This window comes from Argiope bruennichi, chromosome 10, assembly GCF_947563725.1.
Source record: "Argiope bruennichi chromosome 10, qqArgBrue1.1, whole genome shotgun sequence".
Lineage (NCBI taxonomy): Eukaryota > Metazoa > Arthropoda > Arachnida > Araneae > Araneidae > Argiope > Argiope bruennichi.
In genome coordinates, this window is record NC_079160.1 from 81,673,966 (window position 1) to 81,689,454 (window position 15,489).

Here is a 15,489-nt window from a genome sequence, read left to right on the forward strand (position 1 = left end):
TATCAAAATTTCTTATGTTTTGTGATGTGCGATTTTTAACGTACGCTATTTTGATAGAACGATGATTGTATATATCATGAGAAGGTAATTCTTAATTTGCTGGTCGTATTCTCTTACAGAAAGGAAGTGAAGTAATAAAAGAGTTGAAAAATTCTGAAAAACATAAAAAAATTTCATAATTGAAAAGAAAATTTGAAAAAAAAAATACATTTTAAATACAAAACTGCCTCATTTAAGAAATATATATGTTATATAAAAAAATATTTCATTATTAATTTAAAATTCAGAAATTTGCTGAAAAGAAGTAAAGGTCAAAATTCGATAAACCTAAATTTCTCAGAGACAAGCTCTTGACTCATTAATAGTATCTGGACAGTTAATGAAACTTGAAATAAAATTGTCTGATTATTCATTTTCTTGCTATCATTTGCCAACATGATACTTTTAATGAAATTTATTAGATTGCCAGAGTATACTTGTATATACTTACTTTCATATAAACTTACTATACTTGTTTGAGTACCCTAATTAGAAAAAAAGAAGCTTGATATTGATATTTTGATACAAGTCAATAAATGGACAATTTTTAAATAAATTTCAATTCAAACATTTTGATGGTTCTTACCTGGTCAAAAATTTCAAGTTATGATATATTTTTAAAAATATCAGATGTATACTCTGTAAAACTAAGGAATATAACTAACCAGAATGTAAAGAGAGTACTAGAAGTGACAAATTTAAAAACTAAGGAAATTAACCTCAGCCATTTACCTTTTTTTAAAAAATTCCGCTAATTTTAGTTTGGAAATTCGTTATTTTAATTTGATTAGTCAATTTTTTTTTGAAATAATCCTTTAATTTATACAAAATTTTTCATTCCCTGTATATCATTTGCTGTAATTTTTACCCGCCGTAAAATTTATTAAATAAACTATAATTTGACATTTTTAAAATTTTCATTTTAAGAAAATAGGACGAATTTGTTAATACAGATATTTAAAATGCAAAAATAATAAAATTTTATAGATAAATTTAATACAATATTTCGTATATTAATACAAAACTAACTTTTTTTACGTTTTGATATTTTGAGATATTTTTGGTTGAAACATAGAAATTAGACAACATTCTATTTCAAATAAGTTATAAATAAGTACAGAGAAAAACAGTACTTGGCACAAAACGAAATGCGAAATTCTTTAGTCTGGAAACTTTTTATTCATTTTCGTTTACAGTGTTTTTCGTTTACTGTCTAATCAATGCTAAAAAAAAAAAAAAGCCATTTCAGAATAATTTTGGCATTTCAATCATGCCAATACGATGATATTTACCGTCATTTAATGCTTTTTGAAAGCAAGCTCTTTTTAAATAAGAAAAAAAGTAACGGCATCTTTCATTTTCTCTTATAGAATATAAAGATTCTGATCTCTAATCAGAACTTTTTTCGTATTAATTTCTTTCGAATGCCATTTTGAGGTATCTTCTCTGCGTTTGCACTCGGTTGACAGTAAAACAGATATAAAGGGTACTTAGCAATGATTAAGGGGAAAAAAACTCTTCAAGAATGGTGAAAGGATTTACATCTAGCTATTAAGATGTGTAAAAGAAAGGAAGGAAAAAAAAGTTATTTGTATTTCTTTGTACCAGTTAAGGTACAAGGAAAGGTACAAGATTCCAAGTACCAGCTAAGGTACTCCTCCCACAATAATGTTTTATTTTCTTATAAATGAAAACGTTATAGAAAACTCACAAAAAACATTTTTTAGGAGAAAAAAGACAATACGAGAATTTTAAATCCGGTAAAAAGTGAACAAAATTTTATTCAACATAGAATTTAATACTACCCAAAATCAAGTGTTTCCTTACATATTTTAGCAAAAAAATGTTAATAAAGGAAGAAAACGTAGGGAATTTAAAAAAATTAAGTAAAAATGTATAAAATCATCTCTCTTGCAAGCTCCAAGCGTTTTTACAACGATATTTATATATAAAAAGTTTAAATATTTACACAAGATATAATTTTAGATTATTTGACTATTTATATAAAGTCGAGAATCAACTTCCAACATTTCAGTTATTTCATCGCTTTTGTTTTTGAATTCCCATAACGCAGATAAGATGATTGCAGTGCTGTAAACAAAGGATATAATCGAAAATAAATTAATATTCTATTTTTACCAAAGTATAAGGCTGAAAAATCGTGACTGATTTTGTTCCCATTATAGTCACGCGATGTCTAGAATAGTAGCAGAGTCTGGTTGCTGAAATGCAGCAGGATTAATTAAAATACTTCATTGAGCAAAATGGGTATGATATTCTCCAGACAACAGGGTTAACTTGAAGTATGACTCAGCACGATCACATCAGGTTTTTAAGCCACTAAAATCCATATCAGCATCATCAAAATTAAAAGTTCATTGTCCTTAAATAGTAGGCTGTCATATTAAATCAAAAACGAGACGGCAAAAAAATTTATCGCTGAAAAGTAATTTACAGTATTAAATTTTTAATTATAAAGCTATTTCAATGTGTGTTTCATGCAGAGTCTTCATGATGTGCATATCTGCTCCTCCATCTCTTAACGAATAACGATCTTCTCAAAGCTTTTTTTTTTATTTTCTTTTTAAAATTTTCTACTTGTTTCATATCTCTAGGCGTCCACGCTTGTTCAAAGGAGGAAAAAAAATTCTTCCAAAGAGGTTTAGTTTGGTAGTTGGTTTCTTTTCTGACTTACCAAGTAATGATAATTCCTCTTTAACAATCACCTGAGTTCATCCCTTTTCAAAAGAAGTATTCTGGACTTTATTTCTCAAGAGATAGAGTTGGGAAAAATTATATCCACTACAATATCATTGAACGGAAGCAGCATGCAATGCATAGTATATCCTTCCAAAGGACGATTTCGATAATCTCCTACAGGATTTTTTAAATTTCTGCCCATAAAAGATCTGGAACTGGGTGATAAATATCCAATTTAATAATTATTTTCTTCTTTCGAAATGCATAGTATCTGAATTTGCAATATTGCTTTTAATACCTATCAAATACTGCACATAAAGTTTAAGTTTCAAATAAATTGAATAGTTTATTGAAACAGAACTGGTTTAGGAACCAATAAGTGCACTCGCTTTTTTTCCCATTTTTATAAATCTGATAAGACTACCATTTCTTTAATTTTTTTTCAAGAAAGGAAGAGAAAGTAGTTTTGTGGTTCCAATATGGAATAATCAATATTAGCTTTTGAATGATACGAAATATAAAATTTAACAGAAAAAAAACCATTAGAATTTATTAAAAAAAATAATGTTAAAAAGTTTTTTTGTTTTTTTTGCAGGAAATAAAACTATCAAAGTTAATTAAATAAATAATTTAAGGCCAAATTAAAAACTTCTAAGACCAACAGCTTTGAAATAGGTCAATTTTCGAAGATTTAACATTAAAAAGGTGAATATAGCAACTCTGTCTTGTTATTAACGAAAAGAGGTCAATTTTTCAGCTTACACCTCTTGATCCTTCAACTGCAGGGTTATTTCTCATTTTAGATGGCATTGTGCTGTAATCATCAGGACCTTAAACATTAGTCACTTAATAGGATAGTGCGTCTTAAAATGATTGATATGTAATGTTATGGTGATTATTCTACTTTAAAACATTAAAGGTTGGGCCATTTTTTTTCACACTGAAATTTCTTCTAGGACTGATAATCGACCGAATAAGAGACGAATCATTGGAAAATAATTGAAAATTGTGATGTTTGTTTTAATAGCCGTGAAGTATATTTAACCCTTTCTAGGGCCGTGGGAAGTATGCCTCCCACCAAATTTATCAATCTTTGTATGGAATTATGTAGGTTGGCATAAGTTCTGACACATTTTTTTAGTAAGTCAGAAACTTAGAAGCTTCAGTTCTTTATCTCAGACAAAATAATGTGTTTTGATTTGTTACTTAATTATTAATTAACCAAATTAATTAATGAATCAAATTAAATGTATCTAATAAGCTAAATGAATCCCTTTCCTTATTCTAATTTCAAGCCTAAAAATATTTTAACATAATATGACTAGAAAAAAATGGCCCTTTAAAGGGTTAAAAGAGATATGAATATAAACCAGCTGGAATAATCCCACCAAAACTTATTCCCATACTCTCTAATAAACTTGTCATGCCAGAGAACGCCTTACAAGGCACTGGTGTACAAATTTACAAAATATTAACTGTTGGCACCAATTAAGCATTTTTACTGAATCTATTTTATGATCATCGGCGGGTTATTTGGCGATTAATCCTTAGCATGCGTTAATAGTATCCAAATTTGTGATTTAGATCAGTTTTTCTCACTCGATTGAAACAAAAATTTGACACAAAACTGCAATGGTAATCGCAAAATCTCACATCAAATTTGAGATATTTAAGTCATTGCGCTTTTGAATTATCGCGTTTACATGTTTCTGAACGTGCAGACTGACAGACAGTCAAGCTGTAGTTGGATTTGGCTCAAAATTTAACAGGTGTCTACACTATAGATGTTAAATCTGTGTACTGAATTTATCTATCTGGTGCTGTTCGTTCGTTCCGTTCGCTGCCACCTTTTATAGTGCTAACATATACTTGATCACCCGGACAGACGGACTTCTTCTGAACAGATTTTACTCAAAATGTGATAGAAATCTGCAAATTTTGTGTAAAAATTTTATATCCAATTTCAATCGTCCATCGCAAAGCATTTTTCAGCTATCTTTGTCACAGATAGATGAACGGACGGACATTTTCCAAAAATTTTATTTTCGAATACAGGGAAATTCTTGAATTTCTCGAGTTCGAATTTTTTCTGATTACTATACTTTCCTATTCTGCGTATACGAGAAAGTAAAAAGTAAGTAGAATTTTTTGCAGATGCAGGAAAAGGGTGGAAAAATTATTCTGAATTTTCTGTTTCTTTTCATAACGTATGTTTCTCTTTTCTAACTGGATCATTTATGTCTCACTTAGATTTTTTTCATTGCCGCAAATGAAAGCTTGGGGGAGGGTGGAAACAACCCTTGCTTCTTAATCGGAATTTCCAAAATGAATGAACCAAAATAAATAAATAAAAAAAAGATAGTTTTGATAAAACTCATTTTAATAAAATTCACTCTGAATAAAATTTCCTTTCATTGTCAATCATTTAAAGCTTTGTAGACATTTTCAAAAAAAAATTTAATATTTATATATCCATTTGTTACCTCTGCTTTTATACTTAAATATTTTTCATTGTTCAAATTTCGAAAAGCTCCTCCATGAACAGAAAAGGCGACCATTAATATCTTTCTTACCGTGACCTAAAAGTGACCTGAAGAAAAACACCCGGGTTACCTTGGTCTGAGACTCTTTCTACCTCTCTACCCGAGATGGTGCAGCACGTGCAATTAAATGGGGACCTTGCGTGTCGATATAAAACCAATAAATGTTGTGCCACCCTTTCCCGAGAATGTCCCTCTAAAAAATTCCATCGCGGTGATATGTCGGCGGAATCCTTTCGCCGCAGTGGTCATTGTTTATTTATATTCAACGAGCAGTTTAACGCGATGTCTTTATGGGGCGATTACGTACTTCTCCCTCAAATGAGGCTGCCATCCCAAACAAAGGGAAAGCAGCATTCCGGTAAAGTGCCCAAATTACGACACTCATTACGGCATTCCGCTGGAACAATGGGCGAACGACGTGTTGTCCAAGTAAAAGATCGCCTCTTAAAGTGACCGCAGAGATTCAGACCAGCCCATTACGCAAAAATGCTCTTCCTGTACATGCTGGAGAGGCCGGAAATATCACGGACCTTCACCAGGCGCCATTTTTAACCACAGATCAGGTTTCCGATTTAACACACCAGAATATACTACTTGCTGTTTTTCTTCAAATTTTAGGAAGTACTATGATTTCTGCTCAGTTCATTCTGAGATAATTTATTTAGAATCTTTTAAAAGTTATTTTTTTAAAGCTCAATCCAGTGTTGTTTATTGAAATGGCATAAATAAATACAGAGTAATAAATAATGATTTGATTAATTTTCACTGATTGCTATCATGTGATATTAAAAAAAATAATAATAATAAAGATAGGAGAATGAAACTTCTTGGTACATGCGGATGAAGAAATTTTGCAAACAGTTCTAAAGAAAAGTTTGAACATTTATTTTAAGTATTATTTAATTAAAATATTAGTCGTAAATTGTTTTACTATAAGCCGCTGATCATGTGAGTTAATGATTTTTTAATCCCTGAAGAATTAAAGAACAATTTTTAATCACATATCGGTTAATTACATCTGAAAGTAATAAGAGCAGAATAATATCAATTTAATTTCTGAAATTTCCGAAAAAAAGATAAGGAAATAGACTAAAATTCAAATACTATTAAACTGTTTTTAACCATTAAGAAGTTTCTCAAAATTCAACTAAAACCTGGGAGTTTGAATGACTGAATTTATAGGAATTAATAATAAATCTTAACTTAGTTTAAGAAGTTAAAACTGCTCTGCAAATTGAAATTGGTTGCAATTATTGGTCATATTTTTATTATTGGAATCTTCTTTTAATAACCTCTAATTTCTTATTATTACAGATGATATTGATTGTCTGAGACAATAACACCTCGGATGATAGAAAACATGGTTAACCGAGATTAAACTTTAAATCGACTTCTCATTTTTCCACAAGTATTACTACGTATTAATATTTTAACAATATTTTTTATATGTTTGCATGCAACTTCTTACTGTTTGAAATTTTAATCAAATTTAAAATATACTACTTTTTTCCCTGAAAATGTGATAGGCTTGCAATGCAATCAGCCTTAGCAAGATTCGCCCTTGTTTGATCGATAGAGTTTAGTTTGGTTTAGTTATATTAACGTCCCGTTGTAAAATAACACTAGAACTATTTTGGGACGGACCTCGCCATTTTGAACCGCTGTCAGATGACGAGGACGACACCTGAGCTCGCACCTCTCTCTCCACGCCACACCACACCTGCGGGAGGACGTTTGGCATGGATTTAACGTGCAACAGACCCCCTTACACGACGGTTCTTCGTGGAATCGGGTCCCGAACCTGAAACCCTACGTCTCACAAGCCGAGACCTTACCACCAGGTCACCGCGGCCCATTTGATCGATAGAAGATCCACAGGAGAAGACAGGTTTACTTATATTAACGTCCCGTTTGGAAGCAACTCCAGAACTATTCTGTGAGGGATCTTATCATTTTGAATCTCGATCAGATGATGAGGACGATACATGTACTGATACCCCTTCTCTCCTAACTTCCATCCTACACCATTGGCAGGAATTCTGATGAAAGCTTAGAAAATACGAAAGCTTAGAAAATTAGTGTCTCCACCAAACCATTCCTGGTTATAACTCGTTACCCAGATTGCGATTCGACAAGGACGTTTTCTAGACCTTACTGAACCAATTTCGACCAATTTCTCACTTTATTGTCAGTGTTGCATTGCCATCACAAACTTCGCATATGTGGCGATGAATATTCGCAGATTTCATGTTTCGTGAATTAAGAACCAGATATCTTACTATAATTTGAAATGGCATTAACAAACAAACCTTGCAGAAATAAATAATAATAATAATAAATTTGTTAATTAATTTTTAAAATAAACTCATCGCTATTTTGTTTATTTCATAGTTTGTCTAAGTTATTTTCTTTGTTAATCACCTCTAGTCCCATTTTGTTATGGAGCAGTACCTAAAAACTATTACATCGTCATTTTTGAAAGAAAAACTATTGTAAATGGACGAATTACAGAGGAGATATTAAATGTAAGGGTATTTATTCAGAAAGAATTAAAATATTTGCAATGTAATTTTCTTCTGTCATTTTTCTGTCATTGTCAAACAGATAATTCTTTATGGCACAGATCAAAGCTAGTTTGAATATTAAAAAAGAAACATTTTGATGATTTCAAAATTACGAATGAAAAATAATCATGATTTATCCGAAAGAAAATTTTAATCATTAATTCTAAAATTTAAAAAAATAATTATTATTACTTTCCATTTTGTATAAAGTTTAATTTTTAAAATATTTTAATCAAGGTTACCTAAACCAATATTTTTTTAATTTGCTTTTCAATTTTTTTATTTTATATTGATATTAAGGTAATATATGAAACAAATCTGATATACATCACAGTTGCTTTTTCAATAAAAAAAAGGGAATAATAAACCAAGGAAGTATTTTAGAATTCTGTTGAAATCCGAATCTCATGACGTCAGTTACAGAACAAAAAACAGAAAAATCTTAAATTTTTGCTTTTTCTGCAAACTCATTATGCATAAACTTTATTTGAATTCTTTACTAACCATTACTTTACATTACAGAAACGAATGATTTCCAGTGCTCCCTTTGGAAAAGATTTAAAGACATGCTTTGGAATCTTACCTGATTTGCGTAGTTTGACTCGAAATGTTTTCCTCGCTTCAAAATAATTTCATCGAGTCAATGGAGCGGTAAGTTCAAAAAATTTGTTTCTTTTTAATGTAATTAAATAATCGATGTAACGATGCCACCACTAAATATCACATGTTGCAATAAAGTAGAAAGAAAATTTGTTCTCAAATTATCGTGAGAATAAGTTTTCTATGCATGAAGAATAGTAAGCTGATGTATCCTATTAATTAATTTTTTTTTCTCGAAGCAGGATTTTCAATTTCAAGAACCTTGATGATCACAATTAAGCATTATCGATTCATTGAAAATGGTTATTCGTTTTGGATAATTAAGTTCACATTTGTGAGATTCTACTACCTTTATGATACTCATTCTGTAACTGTCGATAATCTCTAATATGCAAAAAATATTAAATAGGCAAAGTAAGCAGCTGCCTAAGGCCCCTGAATTTTCAAGGGCCTCAAACCTACGAGACATTTTGCAGTATTTTTAGAGCATTTAATTTTGTATCTTTATTAAATTTACGAATTCCGCTCATTCGACTTTATGCAAATTAAAATCGAGTATTGTTTAAATTTTGGAACATTATTCTAACAATATTTCTAATTAATCATTTTCTTCAAAATTTATATCACGCTGCTTTATCATTCTTAATTTTTTTTTTTTAAAAAAAGATGGTGCTTTATAATTTTTTTTTAGAAAAAAGTCCTATTATGTAGTTAAGTATATTTTAGATTGTTTTAAAAATGTTGTTTCTGAAGATGGAGTCATAACGGATGGAGTCAATTCTTCCCGTTAGAGATATATTCCTTCATTGGAGTGGAAATAACACAATCCCATACCATTCCTATACCCACTGCGGAAGCGAGAACTTGCTTACATATCCGGTTACTGATCATCCATCGACTCATGATTGCACCGCTGGGAATATAGCACGTTAGCAATCTTGAAGATCGGACAGATAAAATCAAAATGAAACATTTTTGTTTGGGAAATATTTCGCAACAAATTTTTAGACTGAATCTATGTTTTCAAGAAAAGTAATGTTTTGAATAATTTACAATAAAACAACTTTTTTGAACTTCACTTTTTACAATATTCATTATTTTATAGAGGATAATATAAAAAAAATCCATTCAATTCAAATTCCCATATTTTTATAAAGGAATTAATGAAACATTACCAAGCGTTCATTTATTCAAATAAAATACATTGATATTTTATCATCCATCGACTCTTCGCATACAACGGCTTAGAATCAAATTGTTTGTTTCATGAAATCTTCTTTTTTATAAAACGTAAAATAAACCCCTCAAATATTAAATACTAAAGAGAACTTTAAATAAAAATTTTACATTTATATTAAAAGAAACTTCGAAATACCAATAATTAGGCACCTTATTTGACAAAAAAATAAATAAAATAAATTAATAAATAAAAATAAAAATATTTTCTACAAAAAAAAAATCACATAGAATTTGGTAATCCATGGGTTAATGCAGAACGGACCGTTTCTGAAAATACCTACACCATGCTCCTTTTTATTGTTTGAACTGATGTCAAGCAGACTTGCATCATCTTGTTGAAACAATAAAGTGCTTTAGGGGCCATTACTATTCCCTTCACATGCGCGCACCTTAGAGCTAACCAACCGTATGTGTTTACTATGATCCTTCCATCTGAACGAGTGAATCACAGGTGTAAACACGGGACTATTGGAGATCATAAATTTTAGTTTTGTTTCTATGCAAAGGTATTTTCTCATTCTTCCGGTTTTCTTGCCTACTAATGACGATGAAAGGTATCGACCTTTTGATGGTTTTCCGCGCTCGTTTTAAAGATTGATAGTGCTCAATCTTCCTGCCGTAAAACTCGTTTCTTTAAATGAAAAGCTATAATTTGCCCATCACGAGAAACGAACATTTATTCAAGCTGGAATTTTGTTCAGACTTTATTTTTTAAAGTAAATTACTTGGCAAGCTATTTTTCAACTATTTTAGTTGCGGTTTTAACTGCTTCATATTCGAAGAATAAAAGTATATTCAGAGTTGAAACTAATTATTTTATATCAAACTCGTCAATATATATTTTCCTCTTTCTGAAAATGCATATTATAAGTAATTCAAATGGTTTCTAGTATGGTATGCGCATACAAAATCCAAATGAAGTCACTTTATTTACGATATATATTATTAATCAGACAGTAAATTTATTTTTATCAAAGATTTCTAATAAAAATATAGCATCAATTTTTCCCAATAATTTTTTAAACATTGCCTTTTTACTTTCTCAATTCCATGTCTCATCTCTTGATATTTTTCTACTTATAACACGCTTGTCACCTTAATGTTTATATGGAATTGCTTGTTCCACCATGAAACAACCTTCAGTTCAAATATTAATGTTTATCCATTTAGTCGTCTTATCTGCACAACAACATGTTTTGAAGAAAACATGTTGTTGTGCAGACAAAATCTAAGCAAATAAGAAGAGATGGTCTTTATGTATTCTTCTTATACATAGTTGCAAATAGCATTTGGGTTTTGGTATTGCTAATAAATTTGTCATGGTTATAGTTACTAATACAGTTCTTACATCATATACGAGGGGTGATTTAAAAAAAAAAGTTTACTAGCAGCAGTATTTGGAAAGTAGAAATTGTGGGTAGAAGTTACCCAGAGTGGAGACAGTTGGCGCTAGTTGTCTTGTTCGAACAGATAGTGTTAATACTGAGATCTGAAACAACGACAGTAATGGCAAGACTTCTAGAGAAGTGGTCTCGCTCAGAGGTGCAAGCCGTGATACGATTTCTATGGACCAAAAATGTGTCCCCATCGGACATTCATAGACAAATTGTTGAAGTGTACAGGGGTGAAGAAATGAGTAGAAAACCGGTGTCGAAATGGTGTGATTCTTTTGAAGCGGGCAAAGAGATTGCTGGAAACGTATGGGTGAGAGTTCTGGAGTCACTCCCCTCCCCATATAGCCCCGATTTGGCTCCCAGTGACTATTTCCTTTTCCCGGCATTGAAGAAACACTTATCGGAAATAAGATTCATATCAGACGGTGATGTTCAAAAAGGTGCCGAGAACTGGCTCAATAGCCAAGGATCTGATTATTACCAAGACGGGTTAAACAAATTGGTCCAGTGGTGTGATAAATGCCTCAACAGGTTCGGTGATTATGTAGAGAAGTGACCGCCACATATGTCTCTTAATTACACTTTGTATCCAGAGTCTAATGTTAATAAAACATTTTTCCTTTGCCTTGTAAACTTTTTTTTTTGGATCACCCCTTGTATATATCAAATATTTTGCATTTATATTAGGAAGTAGAAATTCAAGTGCAAAGTCGTGTTCAAACCGAGATTTATAACACAAATCCTATTTTAATGAGCTTTCAATTATACAAACACTCTATCTGGAATGATAGAACTTCATTAAATAGAAGATTTACTCTATTTTGAAATATAAAACATTTTAGTGTTTATGCTATTTTATATTTTTTACAATAGCGAATTTTGTTGAATTAACTGCGGCTTACAAGCAATTTTCTTAGTGAACAAAGTTGCAATTACTCGATGAGTAATAATAACTGTGGTGTACGAGCATTTCTTACATTTGTGGTGGAAACAGACTTCTTAGCGAGATACCGAAGGGTGTTCTCCCTATATACTCGTGAGTGAATCTACTCCTATATGATTTTACAAGAAGTATTTGTTTAATCATTTTTCCACACAGAATTCTTTCACACAACTCTAATCGTGATTCTGGAATGTTGCTTCATGCTGTATGAAGGTCATTCAATAACTTTGGTTCACAACTTGTGGTAGTTGGCATACATAATGTACTTGCAGAAGCAGCAATGATTTAGCTTTGTTCCTTTTAGCAGCTAGTTGATGAATGAAGTGAGTTAATAATTTCATTCAACTTTATTCTATGAGTAATAAAACTCTGTGGTGCATATGCTTACACCTGTGGCTAAAACAGACTTCTTGGTAAGTTGCCATTGGGTGTTTTGACTACGTCACTGAGAGAGAATTTCGATCCTACCGCTTTCCATAGGCAATATTTTAAAAACATTATTCTCAAATCATATTCTTTAAAATAAGATTCGTTTATACACCAAGAGGGTTATGCAGCATGGAAACCTCAGAACCTTTGTTTCACTGTATCCGGTAAATAGCAAACTATGATATATTAGATAAACAAACAATGATATGGTTAAGGTAAAATATTTCCATTTAAATAAGAATTTTCAAAAGAAGATGGATCGGAATTTTTAAGTATATTATGCAATAAAATTTCAGTTAAAAAAATTGAGACTAAATTCAATCCGGTATCGAATATTTAGATATTTGATCGAGGAAAAAGTTTATTTCCTAGGAGAAGGGAGAAAAAAAACCCTCGAAATGTACTTAGAATTTACTAATTTAACGATTACAAAAACTAAGTTATTTACATTATATGTTCTTATGTACTGTGTTAAAATATTTCTACTTGAATTTTTCAAAATTAGTTATTCCCTATCTTTACTCGATTCTATTTGGGAAGATTTTTGTTTACGGATTTCCCTTCTCCTCAAAACAATCCGGATAATCGGAGATCGGATAAATGATGTATTCCATTGTATTCCAGTTAGGCAAATGCAATCAAGCAGAAATTTTTCTAAATTTAGATTCCTCTAAAAGCAAACTTTTTTTTTTTACCCTCTTCTCGCATGGAACATTGCTTTAAATCAGGAGCGAGCCATGCCGAACTCTACCATTTCATAATCCAATGTCCAAAAATGGCCGCAACGTCAGAAGTCGACGCGGTACCAGGGGAGAGAGAAGGCGTCGTCTTTATAGGGTTATTCGCTTTCAGAGAGAGAGAGAGAGAGAAAGCGAGTAGCAAAGAGCGAGACATCGCGTGAGAGATTCCGAATCATTTCCAGCTCATGTTGCTCGGACGTCATCTGCCCCCTCTAATTGGAGGTCACAATCATTTCTCCATAACTTTATTCCTTACTTGCTGCAGTCATGCTTCCCTTCCGACGGAAATGTTCTTGCCCGGGGAGGGATGTTCATCGGGCACAGAAATCCACACTCCCCAGAAGACCAGTGCGTGACAGACTAACAGGTCCCAAATAACTGTGGACTTCGAATTCGGTCAGCGCTGCGAAAGAAAAGCATCGTTTAAGTCACAATTATGTAAAGTGCTGGATTTTTTCAATATGATGTGATTCTCAAACGAATTTTGATAAATGTACAGATTGATCACAAAGTATTTCCCTGATTTAAAAAAATATATTGTAAAAAAATCTATTATAATTTAGCATATTGCTGTTTTTCAATGTATTGTAAAATGGGTTATGAAATTTTAAATAACTTTATAACCCTCTTATATCAATAAATGCCCTATAACCTTGTATATAACTGTACTATATAATTGTTAAACCCCGTTCCGACAACCTACGCGTGTCTGGAGACAGGCACACTTTCCCCTATCTTCTGATTTGCCAGGGTTCTTCGATGTCTGTTCATTTTACCGGCAATTTTCGGAAAGTTCTGGACTGACGTCCACAGGTGGGGTAGTCCAACAACGGGTCAATTGGCAGATTTACGACCATATCCGTAAGGCTATAGGTCGTCGGAACGCAGCTTTATACAATTTTATAGTTACAACTATGAAACAGCCCTCTTATTTTATAGTTACAACTGTGAAACAGCCCTCTTATTTTATAGTTACAACTGTGAAACAGCCCTCTTATGTCAAGTTATAATCAATTTATGTCAATAAATTTCAGTGTGCTCACCTTTAGTAGTCCGTACATTATAAAGGCAGTATTCCGATTTTCTTCAAGCATTTTCCGACATTTCGGCTTTCACCCTAGACATAGCTTAAGACATAACTAATTTTGTATGTATCAATATCAACTGGCGTTGGAAATATTTCATCCTTTATTCTACTCGATAAATGACATTAAAGAATAATGGCAAATTTAATTTGTGGAGCTAAAAAACACATGAAATTTTTCCTCTCGTTCATGCCTTTTCAATAACAATCGATCGTAAAGTACTACTATTTTTACATTGGCGGTGCTATTCTGTTGGACTAAAAGACTTAAGAACGTGACTTTCCATTGAAAAAATTTTACAGTATTATATTCACTGGTTATTTTATAATAAATTGTAATAAATATGGAAATGTCTTATTCATTTTTTTATGATTTCTTTTTTAAAAATTTTATCACAATGTTTTGAGACAAGTTCATTTGCTTAGTAACGACAAGCTTGGAATCAACAGCTAAAAAGGAATCATTGAAATTTTGACCACGCACATTTTATTGTAGTCTTCAAGTGTGATCAATTGATGAAAGAAATGAACACTTAAGAAAATCAGCAATTAGTTTCTAGAATTTTGAAATTTTAATCTTCTGATACTCTTACCTTTTGCAAAAAATTGCGTGATTTACGTGATTTTTTTTTTTAATGAGCAAGCAACTTTTAAAAATTTTTGGTCTTGTTTTTTTCAAAAAAAGGCAATTTTTTTTTATTGCTGATGTTGTGTAATTATGCTGATTTAGAGTAATTTTGTATAGTTCTGAGTTCTGGATTTTATGGAAATCTTATTAGACTGATTAGACTGAGATTAGACTGTTTTTATTTCTCTTAGAAAATAAATGAGATAAAAACTTCTAATTTGCAAAAAGTTTTTCTCTTTTCCTTCCTCTATTTTTCAGTCATCTTAGAAAATATCTTTTTGCTAAGGTCGATTAAAATTTCGTTCAAAGTAAAATTTTTTCGAAAGCTACTAAACAAGGATCTATTAGCTGCTAACTTCAGTTAAATGATTTTAGAAGCAGTATCTTTCCCTTCACACTTCTATATCACACCAATAACACGTCGGGTAACAGGAAATTTCGCCTCTAAATTAAGTATGTGTTTGCTGAAGAAGTGGTTGGTATTCTATTACATTAAGTTGCAGTAAGCCAGCTAATAAGATAAAATCTATTTTTACGGGACATCATTATTAACAAACAATCTTATTACACACTCAAGCCATTGCCA

The 15,489-nt window shown here is 31.4% G+C and overlaps 1 protein-coding gene across 1 annotated transcript in view; it reads left to right on the top strand.

Moving 5' to 3' along the window:
- The window catches only part of LOC129988369 (uncharacterized), a 158,063-nt gene that overhangs the window by 31,482 nt on the left and 111,092 nt on the right, over positions 1-15,489 (top strand). The window contains exon 2 of the mRNA XM_056096581.1: positions 8,369-8,497. The gene's annotated coding sequence lies outside the window, so the exon portion shown is untranslated. The remainder of the gene's footprint in view (positions 1-8,368; positions 8,498-15,489) is intronic.